The sequence below is a fragment of the Monodelphis domestica genome, chromosome 2, assembly GCF_027887165.1.
Source record: "Monodelphis domestica isolate mMonDom1 chromosome 2, mMonDom1.pri, whole genome shotgun sequence".
NCBI classification, from domain to species: Eukaryota; Metazoa; Chordata; class Mammalia; order Didelphimorphia; family Didelphidae; genus Monodelphis; species Monodelphis domestica.
The window spans coordinates 476,962,252-476,986,530 of NC_077228.1; the positions used below are offsets into that span (position 1 = coordinate 476,962,252).

Sequence of the window (24,279 nt, forward strand, 5' to 3'; positions counted from 1 at the left end):
AATTAATATTTACCACGCCATATTATATTTCTATTTATTTTGCTAGATACTTCCCGATTATATTCTAATCTTGCTGGAGAAGCATTTGGGAGTTTTGCTGGCCACATGGCCCAGTCAAATATGGTCTCAAGTCTGACACCTCTGAAACTAAACCAACAATGTGAAATTTCAATTACACTGCTAATGGATCAGAGTCAGTAATTAGGCAGTTTTGAAGGCTGTGAGGGAAAATACTGAGAAAAACCTTTCCCTGCTTTGTTTCAGGGATGCTATTTACAAACTCAAATGAAAGAGCCAAAATTGGTCATGATAACACTTACCAGTTTCGAGGATTTGAGTCCCCAAATTACTAGGGCTTCGTACAAGTCTCAAAGGCATAAATGCAAACATTGACCATAAACAAATGTGATCTGACGATGCATTTTCTGTTATTGCCTAGACTGGATAGAATACAACTCCCCCTTACACACACTACATTTCTACATTTAAACACCATGAACTAGCAGAATTAAAAGTTCCTTTTATCCATTTAGTAGCAAAAAACCCTTTACCAAAATACAATTTGCTCCTAGATATTTTTCAAATCAAACAAACTATATGGAAAAAGCTACTCAAAATAATCTTATTTAATAAGAGAAAAAACCACTGGAAACATTCTGTGTCCAATGATTAGATAATGCCTGAATAAATTATGAGGTATGAATAATAGAAAACCATGGTGAAAAATAAAAACTAGAAGAATATTAAGAAATATGGAAATCTGTATGTGTATGTAAAATGAAGCTATGATAAGACAGGTCAGTGAAATAAAATATTTCTGTCTATGAATGACTATATAATAAAAATTTCAAACCAACAACAACAATATTGTCAAAATATACAGATTCAGAAAGGAACAGAAAGCTGTATTCTTATTTTATTCAAGTACATAAATCTGTTGATCACTACTAATGGGGAGACTGAGAAAAATGATTCTCTGGAACTCAAAAATTCTAAACTGCAGCAAGCTAACCTCATCAAATAAGTCTAGCACCAATATGATGAGTCAATGGGAGCAAGGGTCAACAAGCTGCCAAATGAGGAGCAAACCAGCCCAGGTCTGAAATCCAGAGGTTGGGGGGAGGCTAGATGACTCAATGGATAGAGAGACAAATATGCAGGAGGTTCTGGCATCAGACATGTCTTAGCCATGTGACCCTGGGCAAGTCACATTGCCTAGCCCTTATCAATCTTTGCCTTAGAACCTTAGTGCTGATGGATGGATGGATGGATGGATGGATGGATGGATGGAAGGAAGGAAGGAAGGAAGGAAGGAAGGAAGGAAGGAAGGAAGGAAGGAAGGAAGGAAGGAAGGAAGGAAGGAAGGAAGGAAGGAAGGAAGGAAGGAAGGAAGGAAGGGAGGGAGGGAGGGAGGGAGGGAGGGAGGGAAAGAAAAGATGAGAGAAAGAGAGAGAAAGAAAGATTACATTAATTTCATTTTGAAGGTCTTAGATATTTACTTTAGATTTTGTCTGCTAATTTATACCTAATTACTAAGCTTTTAATATTATAAAATCACAATAAAAGCATTAGACAATCATTCTCAGCCAAATGAAGAGAGGAATCAATCCACAAGGACAGAGATATCTCATCGGTTACGATTACCATTGAAAGTATCCATCCACTAGGCAAGGAGTTTGGACCCAAGTAACCTCTGAGGTTTCTTTCAACTCTAAGATTCTATGATTTTAAGAAAGAAGTCCAACCTTGCACATAAGAGTTCATATACTAGTTACCATACACAGATACTAAAGGTATAACTTTTTCCCCTTTATAATATTTTGTTCACATTCCTTTCCTCTTCCTTAGCTCCTATTCCAAAGCCCTCTCATCTAATAAAGAAAAAGTTAAGAAAAACCAAGCAACAGTTACTACAACTCAAGTTACAACATTTTAGAGGCAATGATTAGTGGCAGAGAAATATGGACAGCAAGGAGCCTTGAAGGCCAGAATGAAGATTTGAGACAAAAGACTAAAGACTTTACTTAATCTTCTTTTATAGATTTTGTTGAACTTCCAAGTGATTCATATCCAAATTTATACTGGATATAAATATATCCATATATTACAAATATATAGATTATATTTACAAAAAGAGCAATTTTATGAAAGATAAAGAGCAATCTCAATTGACAAAAGTGAAATAACAATAACAAAACAATTCAGAAGATTGAATCATGTGAGCCTTTGGGAATTCTGGTTTTACACAGACACATTAGGCAGAAAGTAAGTAATTATTACAACTGAGAATCTAATCAATCAACAAGCATTTATCAAATGTTAACAGAAAGGGGCACTGAGGTGGTACAGTGGATAAAATATGAGACCTGGAGTCTGAAAGATTCACCTTCATGAGTTCAAATCTAGCCTCAGGCACTTCCTAGCTATGTGACCCTGGGCAAGTCACTTAAACCTGTTTGCCTCTGTTCCTCTTCTGTAAAATGAGCTGGAGAAGGCAATAGCAAATAACTCCAGTATCCTTGCCAAGAAAACCCCAAATGGGGTCATGAAGAGTTGCACACAACAGAAATGAGTGAACAATAACAAGACACTAACTCAATTCATGCCAAGGAAAAGTGTTTTGGATTGTTTTTAACAGTCATAAACAATAACTATACATCAAAAACACTGGCCTTTTTGTTCCCAGTGAAATAACATTTTTAGGAGAAAAAAAATGAAAGATTCATTTTCCTTCCATGCCAACATTTTGCCGAGACTTCTCCTATAAGCAGGCTGCCTACATTTGTAGGGAATTGTCTCTCAGACAAAGAGTTGTGCTTTCTCAGAATGCAAACACAGTAACAGTGTGACTCCATTGTAAACCAATTATGCAGCTGTAAAATATGAACCTGCAAACAAAGAGCTTAGCTCCAATAGGATCACATTGAACCCTTACATCAGCCTGCTATGGTGTCAACTCTTCTACTCTGGGTTTGGTTTCTAAAAGAAGCATCTTCTAAGAAGGACTAATTATACAGGAGCTGCATTCCAGTCCTAGATTCCATGAATCCATTTAATGTACTAATGTACAAAAATATGCTCCCTGCCTTAAGGAGTTAATTGTCTAGGAGAGAAAACAAACCATCAACAGATAAAAAGTATGAGTCTGAGAACAATACCCATAAAATGAAAGAAGCCCGGCAAGAATATAGATGGTAAGGATCACGACTTCATAGGAAGGAGGAATCAAGAAAGACTATGGATTTGAACTGGGCTTTGAACAATGAATAGAACCTTGCGGGATGGAAAATATAGGGAGGGAGAATGAATATTTCAAGAAAGAAGCTAGGAGAAAACAAAAACATTGCCTCAGAGGACTAAATACAAATATCTATAAATAAATGTAAAAGTATGAATAAAAATAAAATTAGGTAAAGATCCTACATAAGGAGGCAAATTTGACCACATGAGGTATGCATTATTCCAGAAATGCAACAGAAATGAAAGGAATGGGGGGTAGTATATAATATATTAAAGATATACACATTGAAAGAAATGCAGGAAGAAGAAGGGGGGGTATGTGGGAGTTAATATAAGTTGGTATATGGGATAGAGTGATTGGGTGAAAGAAAAAAAAGTGACAGTGGCATTGGTGTATATACTACTGACCATGTTCCTCTTCAGGAGAAAGAGAGAATGATTTCATTAAATAGATTACAAGCCTGGCATAGAAGCACTATATGGTAGAAAACATCTGCTAAAACTGTGTCCAGTCAAAATGAGAAAGATTGACAATTTCTTGGTTTACTCTAACAATAATTCTGTCCTTCAAAAAGTGGAAGAAGTGACAAGAACTGCCTTTCTGGCTCTGATGCTTCTTGACAAAGAAGAGCTGAAGTAGAAATGGTCAGACCTTTGGATCAAAGAAGCCATCCCATCTCAATATTTGTGATGTAGAAGAAAAATTTGGCATTATCTAACATCCACCCTTGATTATAGACAAACAGATTTTAAAGAAAGAATTGGTAGAGTTTTATGGTCTAAAATTTTGGAAAGTCGTCCCAAGAGAAATGGCAAACTTTCAAGATGGATATTTTATAGAAATGTTTCTCCTGAAAAACACCATTCATAAGCAAAGGATAAACTATGGGAGTGGAAACACCGAGAAAAAGCAACTGCCTGAATACAGAGGTTGAGGGGACATGACAGAGGAGAGACTCTAAATGAACACTCTAATGCAAATACTATCAACAAAGCAATGGGTTCAAATCAAGAAAACATCTAATGCCCAGTGGACTTACGTGTCGGCTATGGGGGGTGGGGGGGGGGAGGAAAAGAAAATGATCTATGTCTTTAACGAATAATGCTTGGAAATGATCAAATAAAATATATTTAAAAAAAAAAGAAATGTTTCTCCTGGTTCTACTCATTTCATTCTTCATTAGTTTATGATTTCAAAATTGGCTTTTATGATATTCATGTTATGATATGAATTGTCCTTCTGATTCTGCTCATTTCACTCTGCATCAGTTTACCCAAGTTCTTCTGAAATCATATATTTCCTCATATCTTATTGCACAATAGTGCTCCATCACATTCACATACTACAACTTATTCAGCCCATTCCTCATTTGAGACTCCCTTTAGTTTCAATTTTTTTTGTTCTCACAAAAAAAGCTGCTAAAAATGTTTTTATGACTATAAGACCTTTACCTATGTCTTTGATCAGCAATGTGATATAAGTAGGTCAAAGGTCAGGCACTTCGGAGTATAATTCCAAATTGCTTTCCAGAATGATGGTATCCATCATATGATGGTATCCACGCATAGATCCACCAACAATACATCAATGCACCTGCTTTTCCCACAGCCCAACACTTATTATTTCTTTTTTTCTTCATCTTTGATAATTTAATGATTGTGAAGTGAAATATCAAAGTTATTTTAATTTGCAACATTTCTCTAATTGGGAATTTTTAGAGCTTTTTATTTTATATAGCTATAGATAGTTGACTTTCTTTCCTAAAGAACCACTCTAGACCATTTATCAATTGGGAAATGGCTCTTACATTTATATATTTTAACTAGTTCTTTCTGTGTCTTAGAAATGATACCTTTTCTGAAATACTTGCCACAAAGATTTTTCCCAGTTTAATCTTAGTTTTAATCATAGCTTTATGGATGTCTTTGGGAAAAATATTTAAATTTTAAATTTAAATTAATTTTTAATTTCATTTTAAATTTTATTTTATTTTATTTTAAAATTTATTATATTATATATTATACATATGTTATATAATAAATTTAAAATTTGAATTTAATTAAATTATTAATTTATAAAATATACAATGTATTATTATATATTATAAATTGTTAATTTATAATATATTGTATGTTTTATAAATTAATAATTTAATTAAATTTAAAATTTTAATTAAATTAAATTTTAATTTTTTTAATGTTATATAATTATCCATTTTCTCTTCCTGTGATATTCTCAATCACTTGTTTGGCCATAAACTCTCTCCTATACACATACCTGATAGATAATTTTTCCATGTTTCTCTAACTTTTTTATGATGTAACCTTTCATATTTAAGGTCACATATGCATTTGGAGCCTATCACGGTATGTGGAGAGAGGTATTAGCCTATATCTAATTTCTTTCATTTCAATATTCAGTTGAATTTCTATCATTTAATGTTCGAATAAAATGCTACTTCTTTCAGGAATTTATCCCTGATCTTCCACTGTCAGCTGCTAATGTCCCTTTTCCTTAGGTCTTTTGCTTTGCCATCCTTTACCAGATTTATAATTTTCTTAAAATTTCTTTTTGGAAGGGACATTCAGACTTGTGATTTCATCATTATGGAGATCTCTCAGGGAAAGTTGTAACTGGTCTATATCTAATGGTTTTAGAGATTTAACAGAAACACAAAGAAGCCATAATACTTTCCCATTGTCGCAGAGCTAATATGCATCAAAGGAAGAAATTGAACACCTTTCAGATCTCCTTGACTCCCAAAGCAGCCCTCTCTCCACTATGCCATACCCTGTATTACAGCTATCTATGTTGGTGTCATATATCCAAACCAGACTGTGAGCTCCATGAAGGTAGAGAACAAGTCTTATCTAAATTCTGTCTCTTCATCCACGCCATCTACAGTGTTCAACAGTAATGGCACTAATAAATGTTGTCTGTATTGAACTGTAATATTAAGAAATAGAATAAGGATCATGCAGCTAACTACTGACACAAACTACAATGTTAAGACTAGAGCCTATGTTTGTTGATTCCTAGCCTAAATCTACACAATGACCCATATTATTCCATAAAAGCAAGTTTAAACACAAATTGTAGACGTTCATATGCCTCTTCCAAAAATATCTACATGTATACATACTTTTTTTTACTATTTAAACCAGCACATAACTACTTTTATTTCTTCTTTTAATCAGGAAGCAATTGCTTCTTTGCCCTTTTCTAAAGATATTGTAGATATTTTGAAAAAGACAATGGCTTACAGGTCACTTTTTCACGCAAAACAGGTTTGTTTTAGTCAACAAAATCAGAGCATCATAGAATTTTAGATCCCAGGGACCTTCAGTAATCATCTAATCTAGTCCATTTCCAATAGAGAATTTCTTCCATCATATAGCTGTGTTAAGATGAGGCAAGGAGATTTGGCACTCCACTTCTCTCAATCATCCTCAGAATTCCAAATCTCCCTGCCCCATCCTAACACCTGCTTGCTTTCAAATCCACTGCCTGGGTTGCTGCCACCTATGTGACCCTGGATAAGTCATTCCCTCTCTCAGAAGTCTAAATTTTCCTATCTATGAGATCAGGGAGGTTGAATAAATGATTTCTAAGGGTCCTTCTGGTTTCAAAACCCTGCATTTCTTGGAATTAACTTCATAGCACATGAGTAATTTAAATATCTTTTTCTACTCTTCCCTTTTTTTCCCCCTTTCCTCTCTCTTCCCTCACTCCTACAACTTCTATAATTTCTTTCCAGAACAATGCTAGGCTCTAAGCTTTCATTCAGGCAGAGCCCCTGTATAAAAGCAGACCAAAGCCAGGGCAGCAGATCCCAGTAAATCCCTTCAGTGGTTAAGGATCATTTAATGGTTTAAAAGCTGGAGAAAATGAAGAGGTTAAAGTGCACTGTTATTGACAGGAAATAGATGTATAAAGCTTGCACCATAAGCCCTCAACACAGCGCCACATTACTGGTGATGGCCATATGCATCTTCTATGTTAATGCTTTCTAAAGAAGTCAGAAGCAAGAGCACTTATGACAACACTGTATTATAATTAGGCTTTTCATTTGCGTGTTTCTAAAGACAACCTTTTTGTCATTAGTAGCAGTAATCATAATCGAAATAATCAGTATCTCTGAAACATTCTAGATTAAAAATAACTAGCATCATTAATATTAATTAATAACAATAACTAGCTTTCTATTCAACTTTACAGTCTACAAAGTACCATATTCATACAATCTCTTTATCTTTGAGCCCTTACCCTTTTTCCAACTGAATGAAGAAAAGGAGAGTTGGTGGATATTCCAGTGAGGGAAAAGAGGGACTAAAATGGACATCCTACTGTAGACTGTGTTAGGCAGATAATAGCAAGTGTACAAGATGAAAGGGGAAAAAAAAACCTCTAAAGAGTCAGCTGCCTTGGGAACAGGGCACTAGGAATCATCTGCAGGAGGCTTTTCTCCGTTTCTGCCCAACCCCCCAGGTGCTAGAGTCTTCCTCTCCCTCTCTGAGATCATATTCCATCTACACTATCTCTGACATTAATGTAGCTATTTATTTATCTCTCCTATTCAAATGTAAGCTCCTTAAGAGCAAGGTCTATTTTCTCCCCTTTTTTGGCTTAGTGAACGTTTAATAAATATGCCCACTTCACAGATGAGCAAGCAGAAGCATGGCCAATGTCAAACTGCTACTAAGTGACTCATCTAAGCCTCAAACTCAAATGCTCTCCTGATTTCAAACTCGGGACTCTTTTCAGCCATATCATGCTGTCAATACTACCACCTTACTCTCATCCCTCAAAATGAGTAAGTGTGGTACAATGTAAACACTTTCCAAACAAGTCTGGTTGTTTTCATTTTTTTCTTTTTTTGTCTTTGTATCCCTTGCAACTGGCATAGAGAAGGAGCTTAATAGCTGCCCGTTGCCTGATTGGTCACTTAAGCAGCATACATATGAACTGTGAGATTTAATTTCACATGTTGCCAATATTATTTCTTGGACTGTAACAAATTCTGGATTAATTCTGAGAGTTCATCTTTTTGAGGATTAATATTTGCATGTTCTGTCTGCTCTAGTTACATTATTTATACAAGATGAAATCCATTAGTTTATTCATAGCTTCTTCTCGCTGTCTTAAAACATAATAATTTGCATGTTGTGTGTACTGTTTCTCATTAGTCAGAATTCTACTTTAATTAAAAAAAAAGAATAAACTGACACTATTACTGTGATTATTCTTTTAGAAGCCAGCTAGGCAGCAGAGGGGAAAGATTCCTGGATTGAAAATCAAGAAGACTTGAGTTCAAATTCTGATTCAGACATTTATTAGCTGTGTGACCCCAAACAAGGCACTTTCCCACTCAGCCTCAGTAACCTCATCTTGAACTGTTTATCACACACGCTTGTTGTAAGAAACAAATGAGATAGTATATTATTACACACTGCAAACCTTAAAATTCACATTTTATCATTTTATCCACTCAGATCCTACTATGATGCTTGATTGTGGTGTAGAAATGGTCCACCCATACTAAGGACAATTTTTTTTTTTGCCTTTCTTTGTATCTCTGGCCCTTAGTACAAGGCCTGGCACAAAGTTTGCACTTAATAAATGTTTTTTGACCAAGTGATTGCTGTCTAAGAACCAGCCACAATACCTTTAGAGAGTTACATCACAAGGTCAGCTATAAAGTGTTAAATTTTTCAACATGATGACTGGTGAGAATCACCTAAATTAGGGAGGACTTACCCTCCATTTCGGGAATGGTTGAACAAATTGTGGTATATGCTGGTGATGAAATACTATTGTGTTCAAAGGAATAATGAACTGGAGGAATTCCATGGGAACTGGAAGGACCTCCAGGAATTGATGCAGAGTGAAAGGGCAGAACCAGGAGAACCTTGTACACAGAGACTGATACACTGTGGTACAATCGAATGTGATGGACTTCTCTACTAGCAACAATGCAGTGATCCAGGACAATTTGGAGGGACTTGTGAGAAAGAACACTATCCACATTCAGAGAAAGAACTGTGGGAGTAGAAACAAAAAAGAAAAACAACTCCTTGATCACATGGGTCGATGGGAGATATCCTTTATTCACTTTACCCACTGTGTCACCTAGCTGCCCCTATACCTGGGAAACTAAGAAGTTAAGATGCCAGTGATCACACAGTTTGATCGGTTTGATCTAGGCTTTAAATGAGCCAGCGATCCCAAGAAGCAAAAGCAAGAAGGAAGCGGATAGCAGGCAAGGGGGAATAGGTAATTGAGATAACTCATTAATAAGCATTTATTCTTTCACAGAATATTAGAGCTAGAAGGACTCTCATAGATCATCTAGCCCAATTTTCTAATTTTTCAGAAAAGGAAAACAAGTCCTGGAGAGATAAAGCAACTTACTCAGCTCATCTAGTCAGTTAGGGATGAAACTAAGATGAGAGCCCAAGGCTTCTGACTCCCTTCCTAGATTTCTATCTTTATCCCACATAGTCTTGCCAGTGTAGCTGATCTGATTTCTGTCAGTTGCAACAACTTCTGATAAACTAGTAACATCTACAGCAAAAGCAAAGCTAAGAAGGTAACAAAATCATGTCAGAAGAAGAAAGAGTAACAATCCTGTGATGTTTATTCCCTTCTCTGACAGTAAGCAGAGATCAGATTTGTATTTTTTCCAATAGAAAGTCTGAGTCATACCCTTCTACAGATTCAGATGTAAATGGCTCATGTAATCTAAGTCATGGAAAGGTTCATGTTTACTTCAGTTTACTTCCTTTAGGATGTGTGCAGAAATGAGTTGGTTTTATGCTTTTAGTAGTCATTGTCATAACCAAACTTCAAAGGCTAATAGATGTTTTGGTGTGAAAGGGGGATTAGACTTCTGCTCATCCCCAGAGAACAGATCTAGGAGCAATAGTCAGAAAAGTGGAAGACTTCTGCTTGATGGAAAAGAAAGCTTCCTAACAAAGAGAATCCATCAAAAAGTGGCCTGCACTGTCTCAAGAGGTGGTATTCGATTGTAACCTTCTCAAGGGCCTGTCTTTTGCCTCTTTTTGTATCCCAATGCTTAGCACAATGCCTAGCACACAGAAGGAAACTAATACATAATTAGGGGAAGCTAGATGGGGCAGTCGATAAAGTACCAGACCTAAAGTCAGGGAGAATCATCTTCCTAAGTTCAAATCTAGCCTCAAACATTTACTAGTTGTGTGACCCTGGACAAGTCACAACTCTATTTGTCTCAGTTACCTCATCTTTAAATGAGTTAGAGAAGGAAATGGCAAACCACTCCAATATTTTTGCCAAGAAAACCCCAAATGGGGTCATGAAAGACTTAGACATGACTGAACAACTATAACATACATAAAGAATGGCAATACTTTCCGCTTACAATTTGTGCCTTAATAACCCCACTATAGAATTGTAAAGATAGTTCACGTGCCCATTATCACTTATACCAGTGATGATGAACCTTTTAGAGATTGAGTGCCCAATGCAATACTCACACTGCATGTGAGCTCACCATCTTACCCCAGAGAGGGATGGGAGGGAGCGTTCCTATTGGACTGCTGCGGAGAGGGGTGGGTAATGTGAGAAATTTCCTCAGGCATGGGTGGAGAGGGGGAAGGAAGCTGCCTCCTCTGGTCTTCATTCCATAGGTTCCACAACACAGATTTACACTAACCCCAGTGCCTAACATAATACCTGACACATAGTAGTCTTCATAAATGATGCTTGATTGGTTGAAGGAGGGAGAGACAGTGTGCTACTCTGAGGAATGAACACAAGTCTCTCAAGCTCAAGAATCTGACTTCAAAGCTTGCCTCTGATGGCTTACTATTTTGTATGCCATTAGCCAAGACATTAATTCTTCCTCAGTTCCCTCATCTAAAAAAATGAAGGAATTAGGCTAGATTATTTCTAAGAACCCATCCATCTCTCAATCAATCATCAGGTATTAACATCTCAAACAAATAGCCATTTCTGAAAATGCTTTTCCCTCTTTCAGTCAATTTTGTTTTATTTCAGATAAAGAAAAAGAAAATCTATGTAGCTATTGATTTTGGTTTACTAAAATGTCCTGAGGCCATATTGCTCTCTCATCAGCAGCTGCTTCTAAGACTTGAATTTGTTTATGCATTTATAAGCAAGTAAGCTTAAAGTGCCTTAAGTAACAGCAATCTCCCTAAAGTTCCCAGGAGTCCTGCTGGGGGGTGGGATTAAAGTAATATGGTCATCAGAAGGAAGGAAGCAAAAAGAGAAACAGAGAGCTTGTATATCCTATAAGACTGGTAATCAATTCTCTAAATCATTAAGCATGTCCTGAATGAATTAAGTTTAACCAAAAAAAAATGATAAATTCAGAAACCCGTCTAATTAAAATAAATGGTTCAATCCAATAATTTCATTGTTCAAATTCATTTTGATTCAAATTCATATCCTTTTGCAAAAGGTAAAAAAAAAAGGAAGCTATCTGCTAGAAAAGATAATTATAGCAACATTACCTGTAAGAGCAAAAAGTTGGAAGAGACTAGTTAAATAAATTGGAAAATTAATGTAAAAGAGTACTACAGTGCAGGTAAGATTGACAAGTATGAGGAAGAAAATATCTGGAAAAACTTTTATGAAATAATGTAAAGCAAGAAGGGAAAGAAGAAGTGAGGAGATAGAAAGCAGAACCAGAAAATCAGAGTAACTTTGATCATATAAGTGAAAAAGAGAAAGGGAATTGATGCAGAAACAAAGAAACCTAACGGAAACCTAGAAAGACTAAAAAAATCAAGACATTTTACACACTGGAAATACTCATTTGTGAAGCATTTATGAAGTACTTTCTATGCACTAGGCATTTTCTGAGGCCCTGAGAATCACAACGTTGTAGATTTAGACTTCAAAGGGACATTAGAGGTCATTGAGTCAGGTCACCTCATTTACAGATGAGCTAACCATGGGATAAAGCCAGTAGACAGATGCCAGGCCTGTAAGTCAGGAAGACCTGAGTTCAAATGTGACCTCAGACACTTCCCAGCTATGTGATCCTGGGCAAGTCACAACCCCATTTGCCTATCCCAGCATTGAGGAAGGTGTGGCCCTCATGCAGAGCCAGCATTTGGGGAGCCCCATTCCCCCTCTTCCCAACCCCTGAGGACATTTTGCATGCCCCTCCCCTTCTATCCAGCACTAGTAACTGGTTCTTTTGTCCCCCTCCCACCCATCCCCACCTCCAAGCCTACCTTTACAAAGAGTGTCATCTAGCAATGCCTACCAAGGGAAATCCAAAGAATTAAAGCTTTCTAGAGAGAGAGAAGGAAATAACCATCTGGATACCAGAGAATGGCCCTGAACAGAAAGCATATGCAAGAACCTTTAATAACAAGAGCTTATATTTACATATCACTTTGAGATCCACCAGGCCCTTCCTAGAGGTTGTACTTTATGGAGGTAAGTTCATTTGATCCTCCCAAAAACCCTATGAAGGAGGTAATGCAACTTCTTTCTATTTTACAATAAAAGGAAAGTGATATTTGGGAAGTTTCAGGGATTTTTTTCCCAGGTCGTACATTATAAATGGCAGGGAAGCTTTTTATTCTAAGTCAAGAGATCTTTCCACTACAGCAAACTCCCTCTGAATCACAGAATTTTAGACTAAGAAGGGACTACAATATCTATCTACCTGAATGCATACATGAACCAGAATGCCCAGCACAAAAAAGACCTCCAGGAAGGTGGAGCCTGTGAATTTTAAAAGTCTCCATCTTGGTCTAGCACCCAAAAATTGTGCACACCCACACTACACGGGCATGTGCTAGTCAATGACAAATCAGAAATAACTAACTGCCCACCTGGGCTGTCCTAAGCCAAGCTAGAGCCAACCATTGGCATTTGTGAGACACAGGAAGTGAGGTAGGGAACAGCCTCTGGAATTCGCTCACTTCCTGTGGAGAGAGCTAGATGGGAGTTGGTGTTAGGAGCTTGGACAGGGAGGACGCCCGCAGACAGCTTTCCTTCAGATCACTCACGTGAGTTGAGGACTGATTCTTTCCACCTTGGCCCTTTGGGCCTGGAACTCACTCTGCCTTGGCCAGAGGTTGAGTAGCCCCTTTCCCTTGTCTCTTCTCTCCTTCTCTCCCTCTCCTTTCCCTACTCCCAGTGTGATTAAACCTCCATGAATTCCATTCTGACTTGGGTGTTTCATTTTAGGAATTTTATAAGTGAATTCCTTGGCGGCCATTGTTCAATATTGCATAAATCCTGTAGCCACATTTGTAACCATTACAGGGGCTCATAACCTCTCCCAGAAGCCTAAAATTCTTACCATTACAAGCCTCATAACCTCTAGAGATGGCTCCATTCAATTTCCGGACACCTTTAATGGGGATCAAGTCTAAATTTGCCTCTTTGTGATAATAAGGAAAAAGACTTATACAAGAATATTCATAGTTGCACTCCTTTGTGGTGGCAAGAAATTGGAAAATGAGGGAATGCCCTTCAATTGGGGAATGGCTGAACAATTTGTGGTATCTGTTGGTGATGGAATATTATTGTCCTCAAAGGAATAATGAACTGGAGGAATTCCATGGGGACTAGAAAGACCTCCAGGAATTGATGCAGAGTGAAAGGAGCAGAACCAGAAAAACACTGTACACAGAGACTGATACACTGTGGTACAATCAAATGTAATAGACTTCTCCATTAGTAGCAATGCAGTGATCCTGAACAACTTGGAGGGATTTATGAGAAAAAACATTATTCACATCCAGAGAAAGAACTGTGAGAGTAGAAACACAGAAGAAAAAACAACTGCTTGAATACAAGGGTCAAGGGGATATGGTTGGGGATGCAGATTCTAAATGAACACCCTAGTGAAAACATCAACAACATGGAAATAGGTTCTGATCAAGGACATATGTAATACCCAATGAAACTGTGTGTCGGCTATGGGAAAGGGGAGGGGAGGGGAGGAAGGGAAATATTGTGATTATTGTAACCAAGGAATAATGTTCTAAATTGAATAAATAAATTAATTCAAAAGAAAAAAATAAATAAATTTGCCTCTTTCTCACTCATTCATAACCCTTGATTTCTTTCCCTTGCGGACCAAATAGGACAACTAGAAAACATTTCTATCTATAATCAAATGAGATAATGTGTCAAGTACCTGCAAATTTCCAAAGGTGTGTGACTTAACAGATATGTCCCAGTGAGTAACCTGGGGCAAAAGAGGTGAAATGACTCCCAGAATGACCTTGTGATTTGATTCTGAGTCCTACTGACTATAAGACCAATACTTTACCTAGAGTGCCTTTATTTGTAAACCACAGAGTACTTAAAAAAAAAACTATTCTATAATCATTTACTGGGACAGCTAGGAGACTCTGGATAGAGAGCTAGACCTACAGACAGGAGAACCTGAGTTTAAATTTGGCCTCAGACACTTCCTAGCTGTGTGACCCTGGGCAAGTCAATTAAACTCGGTTGCCTAGTCCTTTATTTGTCTTCTGCCTTGGAACCTATACTTATTATATTATCTATTCTAAGACAGAAGGTAAGAGTTTAAAAAAATAATCATTTACTAAGCACTTTCAATGTGCTAGAACCTATTCTAGACCTGGTAATAAGCCTAGGGGCTTACATGCCACATAACATACAGAGATAAATAAATAAAAAATAACTTGAGGAGGGAGAAAGAGAATAAGTAGGGGATTTGGGATATCTTTCCTGAGGAAAGCTATACCTTGAAAGAAGTGAAGGGGGAGATATAAGGCAGAGGCTTTCAAACATGGGAAACCAACATCATTTACATGGGTGAGGAAGTAAAATGCTACCAGATTTCAAAATCTCATCTGCCATGCTTACTACTTGTGTGATCTTGGACAATTCAATTTTCTCAGTATCTTTGTCTATATATTAAGGAGGTTGGGCTAAATGACCTCTGAGGGATCTCAAAACTTTGAGAAAATAATAGTAATATTCTTCTGGGGACCTAATCTTGGGGTAGAAGTTGGAGAAGTTGCCCAGGGAGAAAACTACAGAAAGCTACAGAGTTGTAAGGGACCTTAGAGGTCTTCTAGTTCAATCTTTCATTTTATAGATAAGGAAACTTGGGTTCCAATCCCAGAGAAGAGGGATGCTTCACCTAAGATGGCAGAAGTTGGCTGAGTCAATATTCAAATCTTTGTTCTTGTATTTAAAATCCAGTGATCTTTCCCTAGACTATGGACACTATAGTGTCACCACTATCTTCTCTGAGGGAAACAGAGATAAGACATAGAAGAATTCCTATAACAGCACCTGCAAAAATGCATATCCCGTATTGGAGACTGGCACCAGTGTCAAACTGATGGAATAAAGACAGGGACTCACCTGAGCTTTCTATTCTGTTTCCTGATTTAGATTTTTTAAAAGTCTGGAAGGACTTTTAATTTCCTTTACTAATCTGAAATTGACGGTGGGTATTAAGAATATACTTGAACTCGTTTCTCTCCCACACTTAAGTAGAACATTAATAACTTGCTTTCTCAGGCCAAATCAAAATGATCTCCTAGCACTGTACCATCTGACATCCCACTCAAATTACTTTCCTTTTTTGAAGCAGCTGTGTATGTTCTATTCTACCTAAGTGCTCCAGGATTTAAGACCTCAGTAAATCCACAAAGGCAGGGACTGTCTTGATGCTTGTTTTTGTATCTCTAGCACTTAGCACAAATCCAGGCATATACTAAGTGCTTAATAAAGATGCTATCTGGCTCTCAATCTGGATGCTTAATGAGTAATGAAAGCAAAAGGAAGGGTGTTTTGTGCCTTGTATAAGAGAGGACCCTTTAATTATCTGACACAAATGAAACCAAGTTATTTCAGCATTTCCTTAGGAGTATTTGCTCCTCCATCATGTTAGTCAGATACCCAGCTCCCCGCTTCAAACCCCATATATTCCCCGACCCTAGCCTCTTTCCCTATCCCTCCCCTACTTCTTACCCTACCCCTATGCAAAAGCAAACCATCAGAAGGTGCTATCATATTCACATTTAAGCTCAAACATCCATTCAACATTTATTATATACCAAGCACTAAACTAGGTGCTGGGGTTACAAAACAAAATGAAATGGGCCTGCTCTCAAGATACATATACTCTAATCAGGAGAAACAAAATGTGCACATATAAGTATTTAAATAGAGATAGGGACTGGCACTTGGGGAGGAGGGGTAAGCTAGGTAACACAGTGAATAGATAAACTTCAGGACCTGAAGTCATAATGACTTCCCAAGTTCAAATCTGGCCTCAGACACTTACTAGCTACCTGACTCTGAGCAAGTCACTTAACTCCGTTTTCCTCAGTTTCCTCATCTATAAGATAAAAATATGTTGGAGAAGAAAGTGGCTCTGGGCAAGTCACTTAACTCTGTTTTCCTCAGTTTCCTCATCTGTGAAGAGAAAATACACTGGAGAAGGAAGTGGCAAACCACTCCAGTATCTTTGCCAAGAAAACCCCAAATGAGGTCACCAAGAGTCAGACACAACTGAACCAACAAAACAGCAAAGGATCTGGCACTGACACAGGAAACTTCCAGATAAGAAAACTTCCTTTATCAGTGTAAGTCAGCAGCCTCTCTGCAAATATAATCTTAAAGACTCAAGATCATATTGCCTGCAAATGTCAGAGGTGGGACTTGAACACAGGCTGTCCTAGCTCCAAGATCAGCTCTCCATCCATTAGGCAATGCTGCCTCTGACATATAAGAATATGGAAAATATATCTAAGGTAAATTTTAAAAGGAGGCTTAGCAGACAGGGCAATAGGAAAGGCTTCACATAGAAGGTTGCATTTGATCTAAGATTAGATTTAGAGTTGGAAGTGCCCATACAGGTCATCAAGTCCATTGTCACCAAGCTGTAGAACAAGTCGTGTCTAACTCACTGTATACTTCTCCATGGAAGTTATCAGACCAGACTACTGGGGGTCATGCATGGACTACTTAATAAGAATAATGACCCACATTTCCAGAGTTCTTTAAGGTTTAGAAAGCTTCCCTCACTGCAAATAAGACTTTCCCCCATTTTATAGATGAGAAAAGTGAGCCTCTGAGAGGTGATTTACTCAAAGTAACAAATCTAGTGAATGTCAGACCCCAGTGATCCAACTCCCAAACCCAACACTCTTTCAAAAAAGAAAGGAAAAATTAGTTTTATACTTCCAAAGAGCTCTGTGTGATCCTGGCATAAGTCCCAAGGGAAAGAAAAGGACTCAGGATCCTTTAATCTCTTTAGAATGTTTCTCTTCGCCATATCTTTGGACTACTTGGCTCATGATCCTAAGACAGACCATAGTAAGCACTGAATGAATGCTTGTTAATTTGACTTAGTCATAGAATTTTGGGGACCAATATTGCTGGCTTAGCCATGCTGGCTGAAGCATCTGTTCTTTCTTCCAGTCTTTTTCAAGTCTCATTTTCATTAATCTTATCAAATTCAGCCCCATTCTTATTCTCATGAAAGCAAAGAACCCTGTAGAAAAGGTTATTGACCTGCCACTTCTCAGAAGAAAATTAGAAAGCATTTAATCTAATAATGAAGCTTTAGTAGGGCTTTTGAGAAAGCCATCTGATTGAGGCCTACAATTTTCATTTCACTGAATAATTTGAAATTGATGAGAGTTATTAGAGAATATACCAGAAACTTCCTCTTTTATTCCCATTCACATGGTCTTTCATGATCCATTATCTATAAATCAGTCTTTCTGAAATACCTAATTGCCCCCCTGAAGGCCCCACTATGGGATCTTACCATTTAAATTAGCATGCTTTTGGAATTGGAAGGAGTGAGAATCAGAAGAACTCCATGGAGATAAGACCACATGCACCCTAAAACATGAGGCCATATTTTCCCAATTTTTTTCTTAAATTTTCTTCCTTGACATCATCCCCCAATAATTCCTTCATAATTCCAAATGATGAAATGGTACAATGTAAAGAGTACTTAGAGTTAAAACTCATGGGTTCAAATCCTGGTTCTGCCATGTACTACCTGTGCAACTGTGAATATGTCATTTCAATTCTTTAGGCCTTTGTTTTCATATCTGTAAAATGAGGGGGTTGAACTAGCTGATCTCTAAGATTCCTTCCAGCTCAAATCTATGTGTTTTGACAGATATGTAGGAGAAATCCTAGAGTGGAAAGAGGACTCAAGCTCTGTGTTCCTTAAATCTAGTTTCAAATCCTACCTCTGGTGCTTATTACTTGTGGGACTTTGGACAAATTACAACCTCCTGGGGCCTCAGTTTCCTCATTTGTAAAAGAAGACTGTTAGACTCAATAATTTCTAAAATCACTTACATATCTAGTTCTGTAATCCTATGAACTGTTTAGGCTGCTCACATTTTTCTAGTTGTACTAGAGCTTTATTGTATCAAGAATTATTTGAAATGGGCAAGCAACTACCTAGGGAGCTTTTGCTAAAATAAAATAGAATATTTATAAGTGAATGAGGCAAAGCAATTGTTTCAGTTGCAACAATGATTGTCTGATAGTTGTGAAAGGGACACTCTACTTTATATCTGAATGTGTATACAAGAAACACATTGCATGAGAATGGCTGCCATTATTTTCTATTTCCCACTCACATTCTGGATATATTGATATTTATAAGATTACATATATATTATATATATATAAGCAGACACTTAGTAGCTGTATGACCCTGGGCAAGACACTTCACCCTCTTTGCCTCAGTTTCCTCATCTGTCAAATAAGCTGGAGAAAGAAATGGCAAATAACTACAGCATCTTTGCCAAGAAAATTGCAAATGGGGTCACAAAGAGTTGGACACACCTGAAAAAGACTGAATAACAACATGCAATAGTTATTGTCATTCACAAATTTTAGTTCTCTATGCCACCAAAAGAAAAGAATTTTTATTCATGAAGTATGAACAGAGCTATCAGTTGTTCATTCATGCTATATACCAAAAGCCTTACATATTTATTACTTCTGTCCAAAGTCACATACTTCAAAGAAAAATATGACACCTTTAGGATGTACTTTCAGACTTGTAGAATTTCAATTCACAAAAAATTCACAAAGAAGGATTAGAATATGATTTCATCAACAGGTAGTCTCAACCTGTGCTAAAAGTAAACCTTGCTTACAACATTTAATAATAAATGAATCAGCAAATCAGTGAAAGAATGATAAATGAGTGAAATGAAGTGACAAATCTGGAAAGAACACCTAACACTCTTTGGTTTTTGTGGGTCTAGGACAGAGACCTCTCTATCTTACTCAGGGTGGAAGTAAAACAATCACTCATTGGCTCAACCTCACTACCAATCAGCACAATGAATGACCTGGGCTAGTTCATCCTTCCATTGGCAGCCTGGTACCCTTTACTTCTGGGAGCTCATCACACTGGTGTTAGGCATATTAGGCATGCCCAATCAGCTTAGCCTACTATAGCACATGTGCTCAAGCAATCTACCAGCCACTGCTCTGGGGTAACAGGGATTTTTATTATATGCCTCTACCCATAGTTAGATCCCAACAGATTACAATAGTAGATTCGCTCTTTAAAAAGATAAAATTAAAGAAGGATCAATGGGAAAACCTAAACTTGGAGCTTTGAATTTAAGTTAAAAAAAAAATAAGCTGCACAACAAGATAGAGGAGGTACGGTTCAGCATCAGTTCATTTGAAAAAGGAAAAAATCAAGCTGTTTCTGGGGATTGTGAGATCAAGGAATAGAAACTGTGACATGGCTTCCAAAGAAGCTAGTAAGATCTTTGTGAAAAGGAACAACATTTTGTATTCCCTAGCTGTCAATACAAAGATAAAAATGAAATTGTCTCTATTCTATTGCATTGTAAGGGGGCACTGACATAAAAAGAAACATCCCTTTCAATTCTGAGCTACTATGATTTTGAATAATGATAACAGTAATAGCTAGCATTTATGTAGTGACTATCACATAACAGGCACTGTGCTAAATTTTTAATAAATATTATCTCATTTGATTCTCACAACAAAACAACTGTGGGAGGAAGGTGCCATTATTATCTCCACTTTATAGTTGAGGAAACTGAGGAAGAAGAAATTGAATGACTTGCCCAAGATAGACAACTGGGAAATATTTATAAATGGATCTGAACTCACACCTTCCTGACTTAATGCATGGCACTATATGCACTGCTTCACATGGCTGCCTCCTGAATATAATGATATATATTATTTTTTCATAATATAAATTTTGTGCTATAGGACCACAAAACAAATTTTAATTTATGGATTTGGAAAAGTTTAACTAAAAAGGCAGAAAGGGTTATTTGTTAAATATAACTTATATATAAGGTATGAATTTTTTTAAACCTCTATATTTTAACAACTCTAAGACAAAAGGACAAGGGCTAGGCAAACAATTAAGTGACTTGCCCAGGGTCATACAGTTAGGAATGCCTAAGGTCAGATTTTAACCCAGGTTCTCCTGACACTAAATCTGGTACTTTATCTGCTGTGCCACCTAGACACCCTGAATGGATTTTTTTCAAAGTCTTTTTATACAGTAAAACCTCAGCTAAGACAAAATATTGGAAAATAGTTCATTCTGGAGATATTTTCACATATTTATATACAAAAATGAATTTTTTTTTATAGTTAAGCATTTGGAGTAGAAATGTTTCTCAAATAGAGAAATTATCAAACATAATTTAATCATTCTTTGATGAGTTTGAGTTCCCAACATAGCATACCGGAAAGAGTTATGGTCTAGAAAACAGATGACTTGTGTTCTAGACCTGGCTTTGCTATTAAGTAAAAATCACTCACTGAGCCATGGATTTTAATTTAGTGGACTTGAGTTTAAATTTTGTCTTTACTTTGTAACTGGAGGTGATGTTTGGCAAACCATTAAATCTCACTATACCTCAATTTCCACATGTATAAAACGTAAACTGAAGGGGATGGAGTAATAAAAATAAAATGATTACATCAAAAGATGCAGAAAAGGCCTTTGATAAAATATAACAGTCGTTCCTATTAAAAAACACAAGAACGCATAGGTAATGATGGAGTCTTTCTTAACATGATACGAAGCCTTTTCCTAAAATCATCAACAAGTATCCTATGTAATGGGCATAAACTAGAAGCTTTCCCATAAAACTAGAAGTGAAGGATGTCTATCATCACCAATATTATTTAACATCATATTAGAAATGCTAGCAATTGCAATAAGAGAAGAGAAAGAAAGTGAAGGAATCAGAAAGGGCAAAAAGGGAATAACACTATCTTTTTTTGCAGATGACATGATGACATAAATGAAAAATTCTAGAAATTCAATGAAATAGTTGAAATTATCAATGCAGAATATAAAATTAATCTACATAAATCATTAGCATTTTTATATATTACTATCAAATTCCTGCAAGAAGAGCTAGAGTTACTCCATTTAAAATAACCACAGATAGAGTAAAATGGGGTTTCTATTTTCTCCATTGCTGCTGTACTGCCACGCATCACTTCTTGCATTACAATACTCCATTACACCAGGACCTAGATGCAAAAGTATTAGTTGAATGGACTTTGTATCATCTATGTTGCTTCTCAGAGGCCTTATTCTAGTTCTTGACCACACAAGATTGCAGAGAAATTTACTGTAGAGGCTCTAAGAGTAAACTGAAGTGACCATTCACAGGAACTTAGAAGAGGAAATGAGGAATTTGAATTTCACTAACATAATCTTCTATAGTGTCTGTTTGGATTCCATTCTGTTTCTTGTCTTCTTACTCCTTTATCTTGGCCTGGTGAATGGAGCTGCATATTTAATAAGATTCTGCATTGAAACAAAGTGAAGCTATCCAGAGAGATAGCAGAAATAATTACTTGAGACCAATTTTAGATTGTTTGAATCTATGGGATGGAATGGGTCATGTTCTTACATAATTAGTAACCTGCATACTCTCCCATGTATAAAGATTCTGTGCTGGCATAAAAATTCTCCATGCCCTCTCTTTAGCGTATCTCATCATAGGTCTCTACTTTCCTTGGTGCAGAATCATAAGGAAGAATTTCTGAATTCTGAGGAAAAAAAGGGCTTAGGCAGGAGAGCAATCAAGCTCATTTCTATAGCAAGATTTCTATATTCCTTAAGTTGTAGATTCCTGGATGCCCAAGAAGGTCAGGGAATGTTCTAACCTTGATTCCCAAGTGCAAAGCCATATCCTGAAGAACTAACCCTTTTACTTCTGGAATGCCGACCTAAAGATTGCGCTATCCTGACTGGTAAAGTGGTTCCTGTGGCCCACTACATGTAGGCAGGCTCCAGCTATGCCATCTTCCTGCCAGTGACCTTGCCGCCATATTCACATTCTCCTCTGCTCCATCCTCTTTCCAGTTTTGAAGCGTAATCAAATCAATACTGCCATTGTTGCAAAAGCTTTACTATCCTCTCAAATCCCATCACTACCACCCAGTAGAAGCAGTTGGTAGCTTTGGGGTCAAATGAGCTGAGCCACTCAAACTGGATGTTTTCACCTTGGGCAAGTAACTCCATCTCAGCAAACCCAAGGTTTATCATTTGCAAATGTGGATAACAATCCTAGTATTACCCCTTCCAGATGTAATCATAGGGAACAAATAAGATCGAATGAGGGACTAGGAAGTCTTTTGTAACCATAAAGCATTTGTGGTCAAATTCTCCAGCCTCAATATGGAGAAGGGTGAGAATATGCTGATATTTAACTACATTAAACTAAAAGAATTCCTTACTAAAGTCTTATTCCTAAGGGTTATTGGGTATAAAGTTGGGTCCCCATTCTAGAAATGTATGCCGGGTGAATCCAAAATTCTGACAAGGGCTGCCAAGCTGAAAAAGGCTTCAGAACCAACCCCTTTTCCTTCACTTTCAAAGTCTACACCCTAGGTCAGACTCTTGTGATCTCCGGCTTGAACCATTATAATGGCCTCTGAATTGGTCCCCCTGTCCCGTCTCTTCTCTTGCCAATTCATACTCCACACAGCTTTTCAAGGTATATTCCTAAGACACAGGTAAGATCACATCACTTACCTAGTAACCAGCCACTCCCTATCACCTCCAGAAAAAAATATGGAATCCTCTATTTGGTTTTAAAGACTTTATGATCTAGTGCCAGCTGACCTTTCCAGGCTTATTATATCCTACTCCCCCCTTCACTGTATATTCTACAATACAATTATACTGGTCTACTTACTATAGCTCACACATGACATTCTGTCTCCTGACTCCATTATTTTTTTTTATCAGTTACATGTAATCACTAATGTCCACTGACTCCATACTTTTGAACAAGCTGAGCTGCACACCCTGGAAAACTCTCCCTCCTTATCATCTCTTTTGAATCATCATCTTCCTTCAAAACTTAGCTTCAGTGCCACCTCCTACATGAAGGCTTTTGTGGTTCCCCTAGGTGTGAAAGACTACTTTCTATATTACTTTGTAAATTCAATGTCCCTCTATTCATACATGGATGCTTTGCTTCCCCAGATAAAATGGAAGACTTTTAAGGGAAAAGATTTTTCTTTTCTTTGTATTCCTGGAGCAGGGGTTAACTTCTTGCCTGCCATGGACATAATATGTAGTCTAGAGAAACCTTGATGCCTGTTCAGAATAATGTTTGGAGATTTGTTTGTTTTTTGGCATTTATAATTGAAAGATGCTAGAGGCAGTTAGGTAGCATAGTAGATAGAGAGAGCACCAGGCCTGGAGTTTAAAGGACCTGGTTTCAAATGTGTCCTAGTTGTATGATTCTGCATAAGTCATTTGACCCAGATCACCAAGCCCTTGTTCTGTTTTAGAATTGATACTAAGACAAAAGAGAAGGGTTTTAAAAAAGAAAGATGCTAAATTTCATTTAGAGATTAATAACAATAAAGATATGTTTCCCCCATTCAAGTTCATGGAACCCATGAAGTCTATTCACAAACCTCTGATGATCCACGGACAACCTCAAATAAAGTAAGCCTACCTACAAACTAGCACAGTGCCTGACACATAGTAGGCACTTGGTGAT

The 24,279-nt window shown here is 37.1% G+C and overlaps 1 protein-coding gene across 2 annotated transcripts in view; it reads right to left on the minus strand.

Annotated features, from left to right (window-relative positions):
* VAV3 (vav guanine nucleotide exchange factor 3) overlaps positions 1–24,279 on the minus strand; it is a 439,950-nt gene that overhangs the window by 403,645 nt on the left and 12,026 nt on the right. Inside the window, exon 1 of one of the 2 annotated variants that reach the window (XM_056819156.1) lies at positions 7,508–9,235. The exons of the other annotated variant lie outside the window; for it this stretch is intronic. The gene's annotated coding sequence lies outside the window, so the exon portion shown is untranslated. Of the gene's footprint in view, positions 1–7,507; positions 9,236–24,279 lie in introns of those variants that run through there. 2 annotated transcript variants of the gene reach the window in all.